The sequence below is a fragment of the Delphinus delphis genome, chromosome 1 (genome assembly GCF_949987515.2).
Source record: "Delphinus delphis chromosome 1, mDelDel1.2, whole genome shotgun sequence".
Lineage (NCBI taxonomy): Eukaryota > Metazoa > Chordata > Mammalia > Artiodactyla > Delphinidae > Delphinus > Delphinus delphis.
In genome coordinates, this window is record NC_082683.1 from 96857062 (window position 1) to 96873375 (window position 16314).

The 16314-nt window shown below is 39.6% G+C and overlaps 1 pseudogene; it reads right to left on the minus strand.

The window, feature by feature from the left end:
* Positions 1-4308: 4308 nt before the first annotated feature.
* LOC132423058 (large ribosomal subunit protein uL13-like) lies at positions 4309-4873 on the minus strand (annotated as a pseudogene).
* Between the last annotated feature and the right edge of the window lie 11441 nt (positions 4874-16314).

Here is a 16314-nt window from a genome sequence, read left to right on the forward strand (position 1 = left end):
ATCGGGATGTATGTATCTTTTTGAATTAGTGTTTTTGGTTTCCTTTTGGATACATACCCAGCATTGGAATTGCTGGATCATATGGTAGTTCTACTTTTAGTTTTTTGAGAAACCTCCATACTGCTTTCCATAATGACTCTACAAATTTATATTTCCCACCAACAGTGCGCAGTTTCCTTTTCCTCCACATCCTCACCAATATTTGTTATTTGTGATCTTTTTGATGATAGCCATTCTGACAGATGTGAGGTGATATATTTTTGTGGTTTTAATTTGCATTTCTCTGATGATTAATGATGTTGAGCATCTTTTCATGGGCCTGTTGGCCATCTGTATGTCTTCTTTGGAAAAATGTCTATTCAGGTCTTCTGCCCATTTTTTAATCAGGATGTTTTTGTTTTTGTTTTCATTTGAGTTGTATGAGCTGCTTATATATTTTGGATATTAACCCCTTATCAGATATAATGTTTTGAATATCTTGTCCCATTCAGTAGATTGCTTTTTGTTTTGATGATTGCTTCCTTTGTTGTACAGAAGCTTTTTAGTTTGATTAGGTCCCATTTGTTTATTTTTGCTTTTATTTCCTTCACTTTAGGAGACAGATCCAAAGAAATATTGCTACAATTTATGTCAGAGAGTGTTCTGCCTATGTTTTCTTCCAGGAGTTTCACAGTTTCTGGTTTTACATTTAAGTTTTTAATCCATTTTGTGTTTATTTTTGTACATGGTGTTAGAGAATGTACTGATTTCATTCTTTTACATGTAGCTTTCCAGTTTTCCCAGCACTACTTATTGAGAGACTGTCTTTTCTCCACTGTATATTCTTGCTTCCTTTGTTGTAGATTAATTGACCATAAGTGTGTGGGTTTATTTCTTGGGTCCCCGTTCTTTTCCATTGATCTATGTGTCTGTTTTTGTGCCAATACCATACTGCTTTGATTACTGTAGCTTTGTAGTATATCAGAAAAGCATGGAATATCTTTCCATTTATTTGTATTTATTTCTTCCATTTCTTTTATCAATTTGTACCTTCTTCCATATCTTCAGTGTAGAGGTCTTTCACTTATTTGGTTAAATTTGTTCCTAGATATTTTATTCCTTTGATGCAAGTATAAATGGGATTGTTTTCTTATTTCCTCTTTGCAATAGCTCTTTTTAGTGTATAGACAAGCAACTTTTTTTTTGTAAATTGATTTCATATCCTTCAATTTTACTGAATTTATTTATTAGTTCTAACAGGTTTTTTGTTTTGTTTTGTTTTGTGTAGTGTCTTTAACGTTTTCTACCTATTATATTATGTCATCTGCAAACAGGGACAGTTTTACTTCTTCCTTTCAAATTTGGATGTCTTTTTTTTTTCCCCCTTTTTACCTAATTGCTCAGTCTAGGACTTCCAGTACTATGTTTAATAAAAGAGGCAAGAATGGGTATCCTTGCCAGGTTCCTTATCTTAGAGGAAAAACTTTTAGGTTTTCACTATTGAGCATGGTATTAGCTGTGGGCTTCTCATATATGGCCTTAATATGCTGAGTTACATTCCCTCTATACCCAGTTTTTTGGGAGTTTTTTTTTTTTTTTAATCAGGAGTGGATGTTGAATTTTGACAAATGCTTTTTCTGCATCTATTGAGATAACCATATAATTTTTATCTTTCATTTTGTTACTGTGGTGTATCACATTAATTGATTTGTGGATGTTGAACCATCCTTGCATCTCTGGAATAAATCCCACTTGATCATGGTATATGGTTCTTTTAAGTATTGTTTAGTTTAGTTTGCTAATATTTTAATAAATTTTTGCATCTAGGTTGATCAGAGATATTGGCCTGTAATTAAATTTTCTTGTACTGTCCTTGTCTGGTTTTGGTATCAATTAATACTGGCCTTGTAAAATGAGATTGGAAATGTTTCCTGGTCTTCATTTTTTTGGAAGAGTTTGAAAATGATTAATATTAATTGTTCTTTAAATGTTTGGTAGAATTCACCAGTGAAGTCATCTGGTCACAGACTTCTATTTTCTGAGAGGTTTTGATTACTGACTCAATCTCCTTATTAGTAATTGGAGTTTTAGATTTTCTATTTCTTTATGGTTTAATCTTGATATGTTGTACATCGCTAGGAATTTGTTAATTTCTTCTAGGCTGTTCAATTTATTTGTATATGATTGTTCAGAGTAATCTCTATAATCTTCAAACTTGTGGGGATCGATTATATTAATTTTCATTTAGAATTTTATTTATTTGAGTTTTTCTTCTTTTTTTCTTGGTAAATCCATCAAAAGTTTGTCTACATTTTTAATCTGTTTTAAAAATTAACACTTAGTTTCCTTGATCTTTTCTATTATCTGTTTAGTCTCTATTTCCACTCTGATCTTTGTTATTTCCCTCCTGCTACTACTAACTTTGGGTTTAGTTTGTTCTTTTTCTAGTTCCTTGAGGTAGAATGGTAGTTTGTTTATTTAGGGTTTTTTTCTTAATGTAGGCATTTATTGCTATAAACTTCCCTGTTAGAACTTCTTTCATTGCATCCCAAAGTTTTGGTATGCTGTATTTTCATTTTCATATGCCTCAAGATAGTTTTACCTTCTCTTTTATTTCTTCTTTGACTCATTGGTTATTCAGGAGCATGTTGTTTAATCTCTGCATATTTGTGAATTTTACAGTTTTCTTCTTGTAATTGATTTCTAGTTGCATACTGTTTTGGTCAGAAAAGATGCTGGATATGACATCAATCTTAAATTTATTAAGATTTATTTTGTGGCCTAAAATATAATCTATCCTGGAAAGTATTCCATGTGTGCTTGAGAAGAATGTATATTCTGTTGCTGTTAGATGTGATGGTCTGTAAATGTCTTTTGGTCCATCTGATCGAAAGTGTAGTTTATTTATTTTAAATAAATTTATTTATTTTTATTTATTTATTGTTGGCTGTGTTGAGTCTTCTTTGCTACACACGGCCTTTCTCTAGTTGCGGTGAGCAGGGGTTACTCTTTGTTGCAGTGTGCATGCTTCTCACTGCAGTGGCTTATCTTTTTGTGGATCATGGGCTCTAGGTGCATGGGCTTCAGTAGTTGTGGCTCAGGGGATCTAGAGCACAGGCTCAGTAGTTGTGGTGCATGGGCTTAGTTGCTCCATGGCATGTGGGATCTTCCCAGACCAGGGCTTGAACCCGTGTCCCCTGCATTGGCAGGTGGATTCTTAACCACTGTGCCACGAGGGAAGTCCCTAAAGTGTAGTTTAAACCCAATGTTTCCTTATTGATTTTTCTGTATGGAAAAATTGATTTTTCTGTCTCTATTGTTGATAGCTACCTTCACTTTTTAAAATTCTTTTTTTCTTTTTTCTCCTCTGATTGGATAATTCAACTGTCCTGTCTTTGAGTTTACTGATCCTTTCTTCTGCTTGATCCAGTCTTCTAGATCTAGTCTTCTATTGAACCCCTCTATTTAATTTTTCAATTCAGTTATCATGTGATTTCTGCTTTGGTACTTTTAAATATTTTCTATCTCTTCATCAAAATTCTCACTTTATTCATGTATTACTCTCCTGACCTAAGTGAGCAACTTTACAACTATTATTTTGAACTCTCTATCATGTAAATTGCTTATCTCTGTTTCATTAAGATATATTTTTGTAGATTTACCTCGTTCTTTTATTTGGGATATATTTCTTTTTTTTCTTCATTTTCCTCAACTCTCTGTGTTGGTTTCTATACATCAGATTAAAACGCCACCTCTCCCCATCTCGACAGAGTGGTCCTGTGTAGGAGATGAACTTTGTCTATCAGTCCAGCCAAATCTCCTGATTACCTCTCAAATCTTTGATTGTCCAAGCTTATTCTTAATACCTCCCCATACCTGAGGGTGTACCAAGGCCCATTAGCATCCCAAAGGAAAGATTACATTCAGCACCTAGATGCAGGCTGATTGGAAATCACATCCTCTGACAGCAACTGAGAAAGTATATAGTTAAGCTCCTTCCAAGGAAGAAGAAATTGGGAGATAGTTGATTTTGTCTGTTTTCTCTGCGCTGGGTCCAAGTGTATAGCTGCAGAGGGGTTCTCCTGCACTTGTTAAGAACTGCTTCTTTGCTATAGTACTATGGGACTTGTGAATTCAAACCCCATTGGCTATCAGAGCCAGGCAATCCAGAGGCCCATCCCTCAGCAGCCACAAGATCTGAGGTGCCAGATATGTGTACAAGCTCTTTCCAGGGAGATACTTGTGACTTTGGAGTGGGCTAAAGGGAAAAGAGTGTCCAGTATCTTCCACAGAAACTGGAGAGGACCACAGCCAGCTCCCAGATGCATGCTATATTAGAAGCCTGACCCGTAACCTCATGAGCTGCTTCTTTTTCCGCTAGTGGATCTTGGCCTTCTCCTTTCTCTTCTCAAGTGTAGCCATTACTACGTGGTACTTCCAGCCAGCCTCATGAGCCAGGCACCCTAGGTAGGCAAACTTCCGTGTAGGCTTCAGACGAACAACCTTGAGGGTGGCAGGGACCACCATCCACTTTTCCTTGTCATAGGGTGGCGGGATCCCATCAAACACTTTGGGGCAGTCCAGAGCGGCCTGGCCTCGCTTGGTCTTGAGGGGCAGCATGCCTCGCACTGTCCGCCAGAAGATGCGGCTGGGGGCTCGGAAGTGGTAGGGGCCACGGGAGGGGTTGGTGTTCATCCGCTTGCAGAGGAATGCCAGGTACTTCAACTTGTTTCTATAGAAATTGCCAGAAATATTGATGCCCTCACAGCGCACAACCACCACCTTTCGACCCAGAAGCACCTGCTTAGCCACGATGGCCGCCAGGCGGCCCAGGAGACGGCCTCGGCCATCGAGAACCAGGACCTGCCCCTCCGCCATCTTCGGCAGCCGCCTGGGAAAAGTATTCAGATAGAACTTTCTCAGGGAAAGACTAGAAGCAATTTTGCCTGCTTCCTCTCTGTTGAACCCTGGGGAGACAGCCATGATGTGTGCCTGCACCTGCTAACAACTCTTTCTTTGCTATAGTTTTGTGGGTCTTGCAGATGCAAACCTTGTTGGCTTTCAGAGCTAGGTGTTTTAGGAGCCTGTCATTCAAGTTGGAGTCTTAAAAGTTGGGGCCCTAAATATGGGGTCCAAACTTTAATTCCTCATGTAGAAGTTTGGAATTGGGCATTTCCTCCCAATTGTATGACACTGTGTTGAGCATGGGGCTTATGCCAAACATGTCTCACTCTGCTTTCCTACCTGTTTTGCTGTGGGTATTTTCTTATTCACCCAATATGTAGGAGTCACACAACTTGCTTCTGGATTTCTTTCAGAGGTAATTGCTCTCTGTGTAGTAGCAGAACATTCATTGTGTCCATGGGAGAAGTGGGGTTAGGAGCCTCCTTTGTCATCATCTCAGCTGACCCCTCTTTCCCTCAGTCTTCTTTTAAAGTAGTTTTATTTATATCTCATTTTATTGACATTATCTGTTTGTACTCAACCTCCCTAATTGGACTCAAAATAACATGAAGGCAAGGCGTGTACCTTCATAATTTCCAGTCTGCATTACCAAATTAGCACAGAATACATAGTCAATTAATTAACAAAGACATAAACCAAATGGAACCAGGAAGCCTAGTAATTATGTAGGTAAATAGGTCCCTTCCTTCTGAACCTTCAGGCATGATATCTGGAAAACAGTTTGAGCAAGACAACTTTGGAATGAGTGAATTAGAGCCATGGTTGCCAAGAAAGCCTTTCATGATTGGAAGGGAACCACCAAACAATTTATGTAGGCTCAAGGAGTCACTCTGAGAAACAGTTCTGTTTCTTCTTCCATTTTATAAGAAAAATAGTAGGAAATAAAGATGAAGAGGAACTTTGAAATAAAACCTTATAAAGCAAAAAGCGATGCCCCTCCCATCTTTTAACTATTGTTCACAAGTCACTTAAAAGTCCTAAGAAGGTAAATTAATATCTTCTCTTCTCACAGGTTATGAACAGGGAAGTAAGACTGGACTAGAGCCACCTATCAACAGACCCTGAAGCTCAGGTTCTGGAGCAGTCCACATTCCCCACAGTGCTTCTGGCCTTAAGCAAAAATTCACCTTGATATGAGGCTCAGACAATAAATAAAATAACCTATGAGGAACTGGAGCTGGAGTTTATATATATTTTTAAAATCTTTATCTTCACTTAAATTTTATTCAATGCAAGTAATTTATTTCTTTACTATTCACATGTCTATTTTAAAATATGGCTAAGGAGTAGGATTGTGTGGTCGACATTTCCTCTGTCTGTGGTCTGCATGTGAAGAATCTTGACTGGTTAGTCATTGTTGAGAGTTTTGCTAGACTACTCGATAATATTGCTGCCCCAGCATCCATTTGTGTGGCCAAGCAGCCTGCAGGGGACTTGAACTGACTGGCCCCCGTCCTGTGAGTGCATGCCCTAGATAACACCATTACAGTCATAAGTAAATGTAAGATCCTGATATGACTACCCCAGCTACCTTTGGATAATTACTCTCCCCTGCCTGCCAAGGCCTTCTCCTTGCGTACCCCTTAAATAAGATGCCCCACAAAGTTCACCAAAATCCCACTCTTTTTGGTTTGAATTAACCAATCTGGACTTAGCCAGGGAACACCAACATATTCCACCTGTAGACCCTAATAAAGGCATATGCCCCAGGTCCTGCCATGCTCTCTCTGCCTGTACCCTGCCTTGACCTCCTCTCATGGCCCCATGAGGCATGCAGTGCACCTCCTCCAGGACCTGTGAGTAATAAACTTCTCTATTTCAATTCCTCTTCTTGAACTTTGGCTCAGCAACCAGATACCCAGGGCTCTACTTAACAAATGCTCATTTAACAAAGTCACAATAGTCATACAAGTACCATTTTCCCCCTGAAGGCAAAGTCCCTAAAGAAAATAACCAGTCCCTAAAGGGGCTGAAAATCCAATCACTTAGAATAACTGCAAACTTCAGGTAACACTATAGATTTTTGTTTTCATTATTTCCTGCAAATAGTTATTGTCTACTATGTGCCAGTTATTACCTACTGTGTGGAGACACACAGACTATCTGCACTGGATATAGTAGCAGACAAGATAGAAACATCCCTGCTCTTGTAGGATTATAGTCTTAAGGGGGAGATGGTCAACAACCAAGTAAACAAGTAAAATGAAATGAAATAGTGATACCCGACACAAAGAAATGGAAACAGGGCATAGTCTAGACAGAGTCAACAATTACAAAGTCTCTGAGATAGAAGGGGCTTGAGGTTCTTAAGGGCTGGGGACGAGGGAGTAAAAGAGAAGATGTAATTGGCAAACATACAGTGAACTTTCCATTATATCCACAAAGTCACCTTCCCAATCATCTTGAATAACTGAACTTAACACATTAGGCTCAAACATGCTATTATTTTAATACTTTTAATTTTCTTTTTAGAAATTTTCACCTTTTTTAGACTTACAGTATGTAGACATTATAATTTAAATTCTTCTTGAAGCCAAAGGAACAGAGTTATAATTGCTTGTTGCACTGTGGTATATGGCTTGAGAGTCCAAAGTGTTTACCTGGAATATGAACCAGCTGCAGAACATATCTGAAGCTTGTAATCTTAAATAAATTTGCATCAGTGGCTTGGTTTCCAAAAAATAAATATCTTTTCTTTTTAAGAGTAGAAAATGGTTTCACAACCTCTTAGAAATTGAGAAGTAGCCTTTCTGAAAAATAACTAATTGGCTTAATTGCTGAATCAGGCTTCTCCTAAATGACTTTGCTCTAAATAAAATAATCTTTGCTTTTTTTTTTAGGTATAATTTGCCATTAAAAGTTTTTTAGCATCAGTAACTGCTTCCATTACCTAGTCAGCTTCAAGTCAGGTTTTAGAGCCCTTCCTTTAACTTAACAGGGCTACAGTATCATTTTGTGAAGGTTGGAGGAAGGGGCTTGATAAAACAGAAAGAACACTTTATATGAAGTCAGATATTTGCTCACGTATTTATTCATTCATTGATTTATAAATATTTATTAGAAATCTTACTATGTGCCAGGCTCTGAGGTAGATAGAGTAGTGGCTGAAATAGACATGCTCTGTCCTCATGGAGCTTTTAGTCCATTTCCAGTTCCCTCACATTCTTCTGGCTGGGTAATTCTGAACAAGTCATATCACCTCTAAAAGCCTGGATTTCCTCATGAGTAAAATAAGCAATATGTAAGAAAGGTTGTGAGGAATATAGATAATAGCATAGGCTTAGCACAATGTCTGGCATATGGTGGTTACTTAGTAGATTTCAATAAGGACATCCTACCCAGAAGCCTCATGTATTCAGATAGTTCATTAGAGGAAAATATTTCAGTTCTAAAGAACAAATGAGGTAGTTTCAATTCATTGATTATTTTATTACTGTTTCATTTGTTACACTTATTGGATAGCTGTATTAATATGTTAGTTTGAGCTAATAGCTCTCCAGTTTGTTAATGTCTATCAGTAAATGATAACTTTAATTCCGTAAGGTTTCCACTCACAAATGTATACTTCCCAGAACAGAACTAGCCTTGCTTACTATTTTTAATCAATAACAAGAATCCAAGACATCACAAGTTCTTTAGAATCCTAATTAATGGCTTTGGTGATAAATGTTTACTATCACAGATACTTGCTTCAGTTTCTACCAAACCTACACAATAAAGATGTGCACAGTAATTTTTCTTCCTGAGGATAGAAAAAAATTGAATATTTCCTTCAAAATGTTACTTTAATCCATTCTACCAAAACATAACATAATGATACATTTTCAATAGCTCTTTACAAATTAAAGCTCTTTACAAAGGTCATATAAATACAGAGTCATTATTAAAGTAGAAACTTAACACAAAGCAAGGGGAAGAAGATATTTCCTCTAAGGTAACTTGGTTTCATATTATTTCCAAAATAAGAACAATTCCCCACAAATGTCACTTGGGAAATGCCCATGAGCACCAATATCAGAGGAGGTTATGGCTTTGCCCACAGAGGGACTTAAGTTTACACAGAGGAAGGAGGTTGAAAGATGGGGCCAAAAGTCAACTGGCCTCCTAAGGTTCATGTGGAAATATAGCTCCAACTTTGTTTTTGTCAATTGCACAGGGAGGTGTATTTTTGGATAAAAGCAGGATTCCAGCTGTCTAGCCCAGTTCTATGAATCAAGGGGAGATTTACATGCATTGTCTTTGTGGCCTGACTCCCCAAATTTGATGTGGACCCCTCTGAGGCACTGACAGGTAGAGCTTATCTATTCTGCTGGTGTATGCTTCTTTTTTTCCTGTTTAAAATCTGTCCTTTACTAGATGAGGTCAGAGATACAATTCCCTGGCATACTAAATCAGTTATCAGTTTAGTGAGAAAATCAAATTATTTGTCTGTCTGGTAGACCAACTGTTCAGCTGAATTAACCAGCAGCTGGCAAGAGACAACAGCCCTTATCAATAAGCCAAATGTTGGCTGACTTGATTGGTTAATTCATTGACCACTGAATTCAGCTAAGAGAATGGCTCCTTTTCAGATAACACCTGAGTCATTTCATGTCTTTCCTTGATTTTTGTTAGTGGAAGATATAAAACCTCTGATTATTTACTGAGTATTTGTGTTTTTACTTTGCTTTGTGAGAAGTCTCTTCTCTTTCCCACAAGCTTGCTTTATGTGTGTGTCCTAAGGGAATGGAATGTGTCCCAATTAGGAAAAACATTCAAGTTTGGAAGGGATGTTAAAAATCATCAAATCCAAATAACTCTCCAGTGCTTTAGTCTCTTTGTCTTTATAATTTGTCCTCTCAATATCTCCAATGAAGGGAAGCAGATGCTTTTCTTTTAGCATAAGAGCTCATCTACCTATAGATAGCACTAAATGGGCTGGCATACTTGGGAGGAAGGAAGGAGTGGAAGAGAAAGAGATGAAGAAGAGAGGAGGGGTGGAATGTGCTACAATTTATTGAGCCCTTACTCTGGACCCAGCTCTGTGCAGACATGAAGCACAGACATATCATGTGATTTGGGGTTGTGGCTCTAGAGTCCAGCAGTGTGCATGAGCAGAGTTAACACAGGAGCGTGTTAGCAGAGTCCACATCTCTACCTTTTTTAATAATATCCTTTTTTGATTTCCTCGCTTCTGCGAGGGAGATAGAGGGAGAGATAGTAGTTGTATATTAGGGTCAGAGGTGGGGGATTAGTATCATCAACCTCTCTGCTGCCCTTAAAAGATTCATCTTCTCAGACCTAGAGGCAGCAGAGTTGCTCTTCCCTTAAAGGTTATAAAATGGTTTCGCTCACATATATTCGTGGTTGAGCAGGAATTTGAATCTAGGCCAGTTTAATTTTAGAGGCTGTGCTCTTAACCAGGCTCCACTGCCTTTCTAGTCAGTTATCTCATACCTTTCACCTGCTTTCTATTCTCTATCATGCCTTCCTGTACTGCATCAAGATAGTGCAGCAGCTCTATAATTGCCTGGTAGAGGGAAAGTAGTAATTTCCTATGCACATATCCAAAAAATGTTAGATTTATTTTTAAGGTAATAAAGAAAGGACATAAAAGTAGTAGTGTGAAAGCAAGTAAAGGAGACAGGTAGAGAAGGTTGTCAGAGTTTGTAACCCTTTATGGAATTGTTCCCTCACCAACTGAAAAAGCAAGTCTCACCTTCCCTGAAGTTAAAACTTGGATGAGAGGCTTCCTTGTGGAACCGTTCCCCTTCCCACCTCTGTGAAATAATGCAAACTAGCCATGTACCCAAGCCCCATGAGAGGCAGTGTTCATGGTTAGGAGTGAGGGATCCAGAGCAAGTCTGAATCTCACCCCTTCCATTTTCTAGCTGATGACCGTGGTTAAGTTATTTAGCTTCTCTGTGACTCCATCTGGAAAGTAAAGATAATAAGAGTACTCACTACATAGGGTTGTTGTGATGATTAAGTGGGTTACATATTTTCAGCACTTAGGACAGTACCTGGGATCAAGTCCTAACATCATCATTAACAGCAACAAGCAGTAACATCCTGGAGTTTGGTTGTATTCTGTCAGACCGAAGCCTTCTCTCTGAGATCTCAGGTTGTTATTTGCACTTTGCAGAGGACTGAGAGAAGTTCTCTCTTTGTGCCTTCTCCATGCTCCACTGAATGGGCTCAGTCTGAATCGCCAGTTGCTGGACATCTTCTGGGCACCAGGAATTTTGGTCAGCACAGATTCCAGGTTAGTTCTATGAGCCCCTTTGAAAAGCTGGAACCAGACCTCCACAAAATGGTACCTAGGACACTGGGTCAATTTTAAAATGGGATTAATGTATTGAAGGCTTTTGTATGATAAGAGATAGCAGGACGAGCTTCACTACTCACACAATTACATGCTCACACACTGCAGGATGTGGCAAAAGAAATGGCCACATTTCTCTGCTGCTTCCTTCTCACAGCAATCACAATGGTCCTACTGTCTAGACTAACCTTCTGTGAACCCAATGAAATTGATCACTTCTTTTGTGACTTCACACCTCTGGTCCATCTCTCCTGCATGGACACTTCACTGACCGAGACCATTGCCTATGCCACCTCTTCTGCAGTGACTCTGATCCCATTTCCTCTCATCACAACCTCCTACTCCTTCATTCTTGCTGCTGTCCTAAGAATTCCATCTGGCACAGGCTGGCAAAAGACCTTCTCCACCTGCTCCTCTCACCTCACCATGATCATGGTGTTCTATGGGACACTGATTGCCACATACCTCATGCCCTCAGCCAATTCTTCCCAACTCTTGCACAAAGGATTTTCTCTACTTTATACCATCCTAGCACCCATGTTTCAACCCCATCATCTATAGCCTGAGAAACAGAGACATCCATGAAGCCCTGAAGAAGTGTTTGAGTAAGAAGCCAGGTTTCCTTAGATGATGCAAAAAGGAAAAGAACTATATTTGTTCAATGGTTCATAAACTGGATTGAGTAATTTAGAGTTAACATAAAAGGCAATTATCTAAACTATTAGCTACCAAAGACTGATGACCAGATGCCTATGAGTATGGCTGTGGACACTGCTGAATTCTGACAGTGAACTGGTGTCCCAGGAATGGTCTAAGCAGGTCAGATTCTGCTCCATTCTGCTCCAGGATCCTTGTGTAGAAGCTCATCTCCAAAATGAACTGGTAATGCTGGCCACTCATTTGTTCAAATACTCATTGAGGGTCTACTATGTCCAAGGCATTGTACAAAATATAAGTGCAAAATAAACAAAAACAGAGGAAGTCCCTGCTCTCACTAAATTCACAGTCATGGGGGAAGACAAACGTTAATCAAATAACTAGTGTAAAACTACATATATAAAATTACACTTGTGATTCAAAATTAAAAATAATAAGATGACTACTACACACCTATTAGAATGGCCAAAGTCCAGAATACTGACAACACCAAATGCTGGTGAGGATATGGAGCAACAGAAACTCATTCATTGCTAGTGGGAATGCAAAACAGTACAAATGCTTTGGAAGACATTTTGGGCATTTCTTACAAAATTGAACATACTTTTACCATATGTTTGAGCAATCACACCACTTAGTATTTACCCAAATAAGTTGAGAACGTATGTTCACACAAAAAACTGCACCTATTTGTAGCAATTGTATTTATAATTGCCAAAACTTGGAAGCAACAAAGATGTCCTTCGGCTGATGAATGGAAAAATAAAATGTGATGCATAGACAATGGGATGTTATTCAGCACTAAAAAGAAATGAGCTATCAAGCCATAAAAATACATGGAGGAAACTTACATGCATATTACTAAGTGGAAGAAGTCAATCTGAAAATGATATATAGTGTTTTATCCTAATTATATGATGTTCTGGAAAAGGCAAAACTTTGGAGACAGTAAAAAGATCAGTGGTTGCCAGTCTTGCACTCAAGAGTTAGAAGTGGGAAACAAAGATTTGGGGAAATGAGGGCTAGGCAGAGGACCCATGATGAATCTATGATGCTCTATCTCCCCTGCTATTATGGTAGCAGGCTCAGTTGGAAGCTGGGACATTGTATTTATTGAGTTCCACCTCTTCCTGCCAGGCCCTCTACCAGGCTCTTGCCTGCACTTGCTCCCTCTCCTACTGGCACATGTTCTTAGTAAGTTAGAGCATAGGGTGTGGTGGGCATGTGTTTTTTGCTCTTTGCAACTCTAAAGAGCTGAGTTGACTTCTGAGTAGAAAAGCTGAGGTCAACATTGCACATTCAGATGCTGCCTGACTTCTTTTCTGGCTCCTACAAATTATGTGCCCCTAGTGCTGAGGTTAGGATTATCTCTTGCCTAAACTTTCTTCTGAAACATTCTTTTTTTGAGTTAAGCAAAGAGATTATGTTCACCATGCGTGGGTGTTACTCAGAACCTTGGATTGGAAACAGCACATATGAGACTATGCTGGGTATCTGAAAACATTCTCAGACCTTGCTTTATGAAGAGAGAATTGCCCTCTTCTTGCTCCTCTTGTAAACTAGGAAAATATTGTGTGATCATCTTAGGGTACTCCCAGTAAAAGTAAAACTTGTCAGCTTTCATTTATCCACAGGTGGCTCATTGGGAGCCAGGGTTAATGTCAGACTAGCTCTGCAGGAAATTGGATAGGAGAGCAGGCTTTTGTGTCATGGGAAAGTTTTTAATTTTAGCTCTGCCACTTTCTTGTAATGTGCTTTGGGAAAGTTACCTAAACTCACCAATTTTAGTCTTTCTCATCTGTAAAGGAGGACATGCCATGCCCATCTCACACTGTCCCTAAGTGAGAACATGCACTGCCTGTCTGGCCCATAGCAAGTGCTCAGTAAATGGTAGCTCTTGTAACTCTTCTTCTAGGTTCCACCTTCTGTACCAAATCCCAGCCAAAACTATTATGTAGTCAAATTTCATTTTGACATTACAAAGTAATAAATATTCAGAATGTTTAAGGCCCAGAGAGAATGTATGGATTACACAACATCTTCTTCACAAGAAGTGATCCCCTAAGGGATTAAGTGGACTTTCCCCAGGTAACACAGACTAGAATCCAGAAATTCTATATCTGAGTCCTGTCCTCTCTCCCCTATACCACACCACCTACCAACTCAGTAGGTTTTCTCCTTGCCTAGGGACACATAAGGAGCATTTCTGTATATGCCGGCATCACTGTTTGGTTATACTTGGCTAGGAGAGAGTGTAGTGTATCACAGCACATGCCAGAGCCGTGGAACTTCCCCTCCAGCCCCAAGTCTTACATTCCATCTCCTACAAGCCTGCAGCTCCACTCAGGTAACAAAGCCTCAGAATGTTTGTGGCCAGCACAATTGCCATCAACTGGGAGAAACTTCTCCACTACTCCATCTGCAGGAAGCCACAGCTCTCAACCTCTCAAATGGGGAAGGGGACATGTTGCGGGTAGAACTGGCTTCCTATTTCCACTGAGACATGGCAATGAAACATGAAGCCTGGGGAGTCTCTTCCAAGTTAGTGAGGGCTACAGGAATGGAGCAGCCACAGCCCTGCTCCCACAACTGAAAATAAGCCCCAATACTGCCAAAGAACCCAGGAGTCTCATCTCACCCAAACCAGTGGTTTTCTGACCTTAGAGTTGGGCAAAGGTGCTTGAGAAGCCACCAAAGGTGAGGAAGAAGTTGAGCAGTCTCTGAGCCCCATCCCTGCACTCACTGAGCAATTCTGTTTTGATGTATCTTATTTATTCCATTTAAAACTTCATTTGAATAAAGACTTTTGCTGCTAAATATGTGTACACACACACACACACACACAAACACACACTTTTTTTTTTTTTACTAGACCTTTCCTTCCATTATAGCTTCCCTTATTTTCCCTGCTGGAAAAACATACAAAAACATGAAGGTCATGTTTGGATTAGTTTACATCCCATAAAGTCAAGGACAGTTGGTGTACCCTGACTAAGAGGACAAGACAGAGAAAGTATTTAGAGAAGACCACAGCTTCTAGGATGATGATTTCTGCAGGAAATTTTGTATGTCAATTACCTGCACTGTATTTTTTAAGCCTCTGAATCTCTGTAACTGACTTCTATCAGGTTGAAGCAACACTTGTCAGTGACTTTCCCAGGTTTATCAGGGATGCCTGTCCTTGGGGGACACTGGACACCTCCAGGTAGCATGACCACACCCTGACATATTTGTGCCTTTAGGCTCAGGAGTGGGTTAGTCTGCAAAAGAAGCCTTTTGTCACTCACAGACTTAGATTCCTTCTGAGAAGAAGTGAAAGGAAGGTTACACGATGACCTGTAAATTTCTGATTCTTGTCCCAGGGCTGTGCAGGCCTTTACTGGTAGATGAGAGGGATATAGATGTACAACCAACTAGATGGAGTCAGAAGAAAAGGTCATAGCCACTCCTGCCATCATAGGGAGTAGCTGTGTTTCCACAGAGACCTGCCACCCTGCTCTCTCTGATCTCAGGCAGGAGGGCAAGAAAGCCCATATACAATCTTGGTGGTTTCTCACTGGTCCACACCTGCTCAAGCTCAAAGAATTTGGGACCTTAGTAAGAGAGAGTCACAACTTTCAGGCAGAAATCAAGAGTCTTCAGCACAAGGGGTCCACTCCTTGTGCATGCTCCTGGGGTCTGACCACACCCCTAACCAGTGAAAGAGTAGAGGGTTGTGGTATCTGCTTAGTTCTTTCTTAGCTGAGGGACCTGAGGCAAGTCTCTTCAGCACTTTAGGTTTTAGGCTCTGAATCTGAAAAATTGGGAAGATTGGCTAAGTGTTTTCCAAGGAATATGCTGAGGATAACAAGTAACATTCATATCATACTTTAAATTTTATAAAGCTCTTTCACATAGTTTCTCATTTGGTCCTCATTTGGCTATAAAGTAGAAACGATCCCCACAGCACAGATGAAGAAACTAAGACTCAAAGATATTAAATGACTTCCTTAAAGTATCTCTCTGAATGCCTTTTGATTTCCAACCCTCTGTTATTTCCTTTACAGTGTACTCCTAGCTCTGACTTCCATAATTCAGTTCTTCTCTTCTGGGTATGTGCTATAAACTGAAAGTGTTCCCCAAATTCATATGTTGAAACCTAATCCTCAATGTGATGGTATTAGTAGGTGGGGCCTTTGGGAAATAATTAGGTCATAAGGGTGGAGCACTCATGAATGGAATCAGTGCCCTTATAAAAGAGACCCCAGAGCTCTCCATCTCTCCTCTGTACCTTGTGAGGACACAGCAAGAAAACGACCTTCTATCAACCAGGAAGCAAGCTCTCACCAGACACCAAACCTGCTGGCACCTTGATCTCAGACTTCCCAGTCTCCAGAACTACAAGAAATTAATTTCTGTTGTTTATAAGC